The 6,163-nt window shown below is 41.7% G+C and overlaps 1 protein-coding gene across 2 annotated transcripts in view; it reads right to left on the bottom strand.

Moving 5' to 3' along the window:
- Positions 1 to 5,730, bottom strand: part of slc38a4 (solute carrier family 38 member 4) — a 31,640-nt gene extending 25,910 nt beyond the window's left edge. The window contains exons 1-2 of one of the 2 annotated variants that reach the window (XM_085251114.1): positions 5,585 to 5,651; positions 5,437 to 5,471 (exon numbers count right to left, since the gene is read on the bottom strand). The gene's annotated coding sequence lies outside the window, so the exon portion shown is untranslated. Of the gene's footprint in view, positions 1 to 5,436; positions 5,472 to 5,584 lie in introns of both variants that reach the window. The other variant, XM_085251113.1, reaches the window with a different exon arrangement.
- Between the last annotated feature and the right edge of the window lie 433 nt (positions 5,731 to 6,163).

The following is a 6,163-nucleotide window of genomic DNA, read 5'->3' on the forward strand; positions in this document are numbered from 1 at the left end:
AGATGGATGAACAATAAAGTGTTATCTCTAAAGTCTTATCTGTGAAGAGCCATACAGCCAAGACTGGAATCCCCAACGAGAGATCTTGCTATGATTGCAACTCGTTTTGTAAACAGTCTGAATATGTACTGATAACAGATAAGGACAGCTGAAGCTCACGGAGCTAAAAGTTCTTTTTCATGAGCGCAAAAAATACCAAACTGTCCATTAAACCAGTGAAGTCCATCTGCCTCTGCTGCCTAAGAACAGTGACAGAAATCAAAGCGTTCTGAATCTGCAAAGAATTATGACAGCCTAACCATAGCTACTGGTGAGGCGTGTCATCTGTGGATGGCTTAACATTCACTTGTGTCCCTGCAGCAAGAACTATAACAACATATGAGAGAGTGTGACAGAGGCACGCATGCTCCTTCAGATCATCCAGTTTGTCATTGTTTGCACTTGGGACGAATCATCATGTGTGACATGTGGACGACAACTCCCTCCTCCCTTCTGTAAATTTCCCTTGCTGTTGCGCTGGAATCGAATATCACGTTTTCACATGTTGAGAGCATATGAACAGACTATCCTGGAAGGCTGCGTTCATGCTATTCATATCTAGTTTGAAACTGCTACCATATGGAAGGGTTAGGAATCTATTTCTTGATTTTGATGTTCCATAGAGAAGTTTGATTTTTAATGTTCTGCTTCTGTAGGGTAAAGTAAGCACAGAGGACTGAGTGTTCCCAGAAAAGGTGTGGTGGCTGGTAACTATTTTTTCAACCTCAGTCCTGAGGTATTCCCTCTAGTCTGGAACAAATAATCACATACAACGACTCTCCTGAATAAGGGCAACTTTATACTACATCCAAAGTGCTAGGTTAGCTGGTTAGATAATTCCTCTCAACTGTTTTCCAACATTTTCTGTTCATTTCCCGTTATCGTTTCACAGCGACGGGCTAGATGTGTGAAGGTAAAGAAGAAGACGGGGTTTGAACGCACCTCTGTCATTTCATGCGATCACTGTGACGTATGTGGCCACTGAAAACAACTGCAAACACTTTTTGACGTAGCCAAACCGCACATGGTGTGACCTATTTCTAACATAATATGGAACGGCCCTTATTGCCTGTGACATTTAAGATACCAGTTTGCGTCCACTGTTAGGCGACAGCAGTGTCGGAAGTGAAGGAATGAATCGTTTCATTTATTCAAAAGAAACTGTTACATAAAGATGGAGATTTCTATGACGAATATCAAACAAGTAACACACAAAAAACAACCAAAAAAAAAGCCCATATTGACAAAAACCTTTGACCTTAGACCTAAAGTAAACACCATATTGACCTTTTGGAATAAACCTGGTGTGTCCAAACCTGTTTGTGAACCCTGGAGACTTTCTCTCTCTGTCCATCTTATCAGTTAATATTGATTTGCCAGCTCATGTCTGCTAATAGTGACGACAGCATTTTGTTTTGTAACAATGTGTAATTCTTCACAAGCTCAAGGTTTCACCCTTGACTCTAGCTGGAGGTGTGGATGATGACTTCAGAAGGGGCTAATGGGCCAGAGAAGGGTTTTTGTTTCCTGTTACGTCAAAGGCTCAGTTCTCGGTGTCTTCAGTTTCAGTTTGATTAAAATTAAGCTAAAAGACTAAAACCAGTTCCATCTGTGGTCTTTTCCACCATGAAAAATAACCCGTGGGTGTAATTTGAGAGCTTGGAGCCAGTAACTTTTGTTAGGTCACCTGTATAAAGACGTCACTACCTGATGCACAGAGGAGACAGACTGTTCTCTCAGTAGGAGAACACATTTACAAAATAACCTGCTTCTTTTCATGTTTCTCTAGTTGGCACCATTTTGAACTCTGGATATCTTCATCACGCCATAGTAAGAACTTTCCACATAACAGTCTGCATTTTAAGTTCACTTTAACACAGAACTACTCTGGCTGCTTATGTAAAGCTGACACCTTTGTCCCTAGTAGCTTTATAAAGTGTAATTGAAGCATACAATATTGAATTAGGAGAAACAGAAAAAGAGTCTTTACACTACACAAGCATGAATTCAGGTCACTTTAATTACATTAACTGGGTCTAAGGAAGGAATTGTAGAAGAAAAATGGAGAATATTTTAGTAACCATCAACCCGGTGTTCTCTGATTATTCAGAGGTGCTATGTGGGATATTTAGAGCTACAATCATATCAAGTGCTCTGCACTAATCTCTTGCTAAGGCACTGACTCATAGTTCTGATTCCTGGCAGACAGATAAAAGAAGAAAATATTTAAATATATTACCTCTCTCATGCACAGTGTTGCCTACATGAAACTCGTGTTTACCTTTGCAGGGACTTGCTAACATTAGGTAAACTCAGAGTTACTCTGGGTAAATTATAAATGCTACATTTTTAGGAAAGGCAGAAGTATCTTGGGAAGTCTGTATATTGTCCTTTCTTCAGAGGTTTTAGATGAGAATATTCTAAAACTCTCAAGTCTGCAGGACAAATATGAAGGCAGAGTAAGCATGGGGAGACAGATAGCCTAGCTAAGCCCCCAGTCACACAGGCCTATAGCCAGGTTGTTAACTGCAAGGAAACCACTGATCATGAGGGGAAAATGTACATTCCCCAACAAGTTGCGAGTGGTTGAGAGCAGTCAATGTGATATCACTTGCCCCATTCACACAGGCCTTGAGAGCTGGCAGTCACCTGTCCTGCTGTGTATTCTGCGAATGCTTAGCAAGTGGTTGCACTGTCACTACCATGAAATTGCGTTGCAAAGACGTGTGCAACTATGGATAACAATTAAGGAGGTTTTTGAAGCAGTACTCTTTTTATGACCTGTTTCACCTGGTGAAAGCTAGCAAACTCCAGCAATCACTTGTCAAACGGTCGGGAAATACATGGGTCGACAGGTCTCCAGGGCTATGTGACTGACACCTGATATGCTTGCTAGCTGAAAAAAATAGTTTACGAGTTTCTATCACTCCCTCTCTTTGCCTTCTTTTCCTTTTGTGGTTTTCTCCTTGACATTTACCCCAGGTGTACCACAATCAGTCAACTGAGGAATGCCCCCTAAAACTACAAAAAAACAAAACAAAAAAACCTAATCAGGAATCACACCTTATTCCCTCCACAGGAGTTTTTAAAGTGCTCAAGCAGTTGTGTTGGCAAACATCCCACAGTGCTTAGAGGACACTGAACCCCTGCAGCTGACCCCTGACCACCCTGTTGGCGAGAAAAAGAAAAGGGGTAAATTCCTTCCAAGGTTCTGCTAAGTTTTACATTAGAAAAAAGCTGGATTACTGCATACAGGCAGGTGGTTACCTCAGTGAACAGCCCAGGTTTGTGAATTATGCAATCATTCAGTTCACACATTATACAGTGTATTTACCTTTTCACATTCGCATTGAATGTGCCGACAGCATTCTGGAAAACTGCCAGTTGCTTAAGTGCTTTGTGGCACTGGCTCAATGCATCTTTGTATGATATCCATTCCTTTGAAACTGACACGGCATCTGGCTTGTGGATCATTTGCTCATACTCCAAGTTAGATCAGCCAGTGCAGGCAATATTTCAGCTCCCAGCTGCGCAGCAGGATCTGACCTACATGTGTCATTCAGGTATCCATGGGGTCAGTGAGGAGTAAGGCTTCACGAGCTCCAAGCTCTAACATGTGCAGGAATTTCCTTCCCACCTTTATCTTGGAAAAGCAGTTAAAATAACTGTAATGGCTGCTTTCACAGAGACCTTTACAGTCAGCTGGTGTAAGACTGAAAGGCACTGCACGGATATTAAACATGGAGGTTAGTTTAACCAGCGTGCAGCTGGTGAAATAGTTGGAAACTGCTCAGTTGGTACGTGATCCACAAAACCTTTTCCAAGCTGGAAACACGCTTATGTTATGCTTCTACAATCCTTTGACTCTGACCATACTCTTTAAAAAAAGTTACAGTTTAGGAAGTTGTCAAACTTCATTAAAGTGCACTTCTGCTCAAGAGCTGGAATGACCCACTGCCATTGAGGCAATGGGTCATTTCAAATTTCTTATAAACTTAGGTTACACATTTACTCTGTAGTAATTATTAAAGCTGCAGCAAGGTAATAACTTCTCTTCAATAACTGATAGCCATTATGTCTCCACACAGTCTTTATGACACGAGTGTGTACCACTGCCACCACCACATTCCTCAAAGAAAACACGCCCACATCTAGAAACTTAAATATCCATGTAGGTGGAGTCATACTCAGACCTCTATTATGCAAGTAGGTTGAAAAGAAAAATCTAGGCCTTGGTTTGAAAGTGTACGGTCACTGAGTAGCAACTGGGTATTTTTAGCTTCCAGAATGGCAGTGACAGAACCTTAAGTCACCACTTGAATACGCCCAAGCCTGCAGATTCTCCAGGCTCAATCTAAGTCTTTGTTTTCAGTCCTGTGCTGTCACCTGGCTGTCTGCCACTAAGACCAGTGTTCTCCAATTTCAAACCAAAAGACGCTCAAGAGAGTAAAGTGGAAAGTGAAAAGCATCCCATTATAAAAACCTCACTCTTTACAATCTGTAATCTATTATGATGCCCACAGTCAAAAAAAATGATCTTCCAGGTGGTAACTGAGGGGCACACCATGACAGACAAAGAAAAAGAAAAAAAAAACAAAAAGCGTGGACATGAAATCTCGTCAAAATAAACTGAGATTAACCATATAAGCATCTCCATCAAAGCATGGGGACAGTATGAGCTTGTGATTGCAGTCGTAACATATCTATTAGTCCTCAGAGGGCTTCCTCAAGCCACGCTCCGCGTGCCTCGCTCCGCTGTTACATAAACCACGATCCTTTCTTTCTTTAAGCATCTTCTCCAGCTGCTCACCGCTTCAAAAATCATTACTGGAATTGTATTATATACAGAGAGACTTTATGAGTCACAGAAACTATGGAAAGTGAAAAAAAGCAGGGAAATGTTAAATAAAAAGCGAGATGAAAATTGGAAACGTTATTAGCCGCCTTTGTGTAGCTTTTTTCCTGCGGTTTCAGTGAACGCGGAAAAGCATGCAAAACACACACAAGCTCCACGCAAAATCCACGTTTGCTGCATGCGATCAACTGGTGGCTCGAGAAACCCTTTTGTTAAGACAATAAATGCTCACACCAAAAAAAAAAAAAAAAAAGAAAGAAAAAAGCGCAATTTTCTCTTATAAATAAAGACACGTTTGGCGCTGTTTATTGACTTCAGGCACCACCCTGCAGGAAGCCTCCGCACACAGACGCTCCTTATCTAAAGACACGCTTTACTGTAGAAAGAAACCCGATAAAAACAAACAAAAAACAAACAAACGAATAAGCATGCATGCAAACCCAAATAAACCCGCGCACAAGTGAGCTCTCTGTCATTATTATTATTTATGATTTGACTTACATGTTCTAATTTTAGTCATTAAACCTCACCACACTGCTTACCAGGCGGGGGGAAGCCCTCCGAGTCAAACTGCCCGCTTCCAGAGTATCAGAAAGGGAGGGTAATGATTAGGCAGCTAATCACAAGAAGGATGGAAAAAAAAAAACTTAAAGTAAAGAGCAGATGTTAATGGAAATGTCGGGGTCTTACCTACTGTGTAAGAGCGGCGCAGGAGGAAGCGGACTACTGGAAACGAGCGCTTCAGACCCTTCCCATTTAACAAGCAAGGACACTGAATGGAAATTTCCATCTGCCATGTGATGATAGCAACTCTTTAAGCGTCGTGTTACACCCACCGCTGCTGGGGGCTCCTTCTTCTCCCAATTACCTCATTTGATTTGAGGATACACTTAAACAGCCCAGAGCTCAGAAAGTGACGGTCTGAGTGGAGTCGCTCAGTCAGTCTTTTACCAGTTTTTCCACCTGAAACAGGCGTTGTAGTCTTAGCCATTTATAATGAGTGTCCAATTTTATGTTTGGGCAGTGTTTAGGATAAATACAGGTTTAATGACAGGGAGTCGTTGTTTACATTCTGGCTGACCACATTGTTGGAGAAAAACAGCTTCACGCTGCCAGTTCAGTGCAATTCACTGCTTTTAAAGCGAGCAGGACCTGGAACGGACTTATCATTTGGGCGTTCCTGTGGTGGTGGCCAAGTTTGAGGAAGCTGCAGTTTACTGTCGCCTTTATTTGCCATGCATTTATTATCCATTGTATTATTTTACTGCC

Source organism: Mchenga conophoros, linkage group LG17, assembly GCF_057382185.1.
Source record: "Mchenga conophoros isolate Kocher_MC1m ecotype Shallow Benthic linkage group LG17, M_conophoros_male_GT1.1, whole genome shotgun sequence".
Classification (NCBI taxonomy): domain Eukaryota; kingdom Metazoa; phylum Chordata; class Actinopteri; order Cichliformes; family Cichlidae; genus Mchenga; species Mchenga conophoros.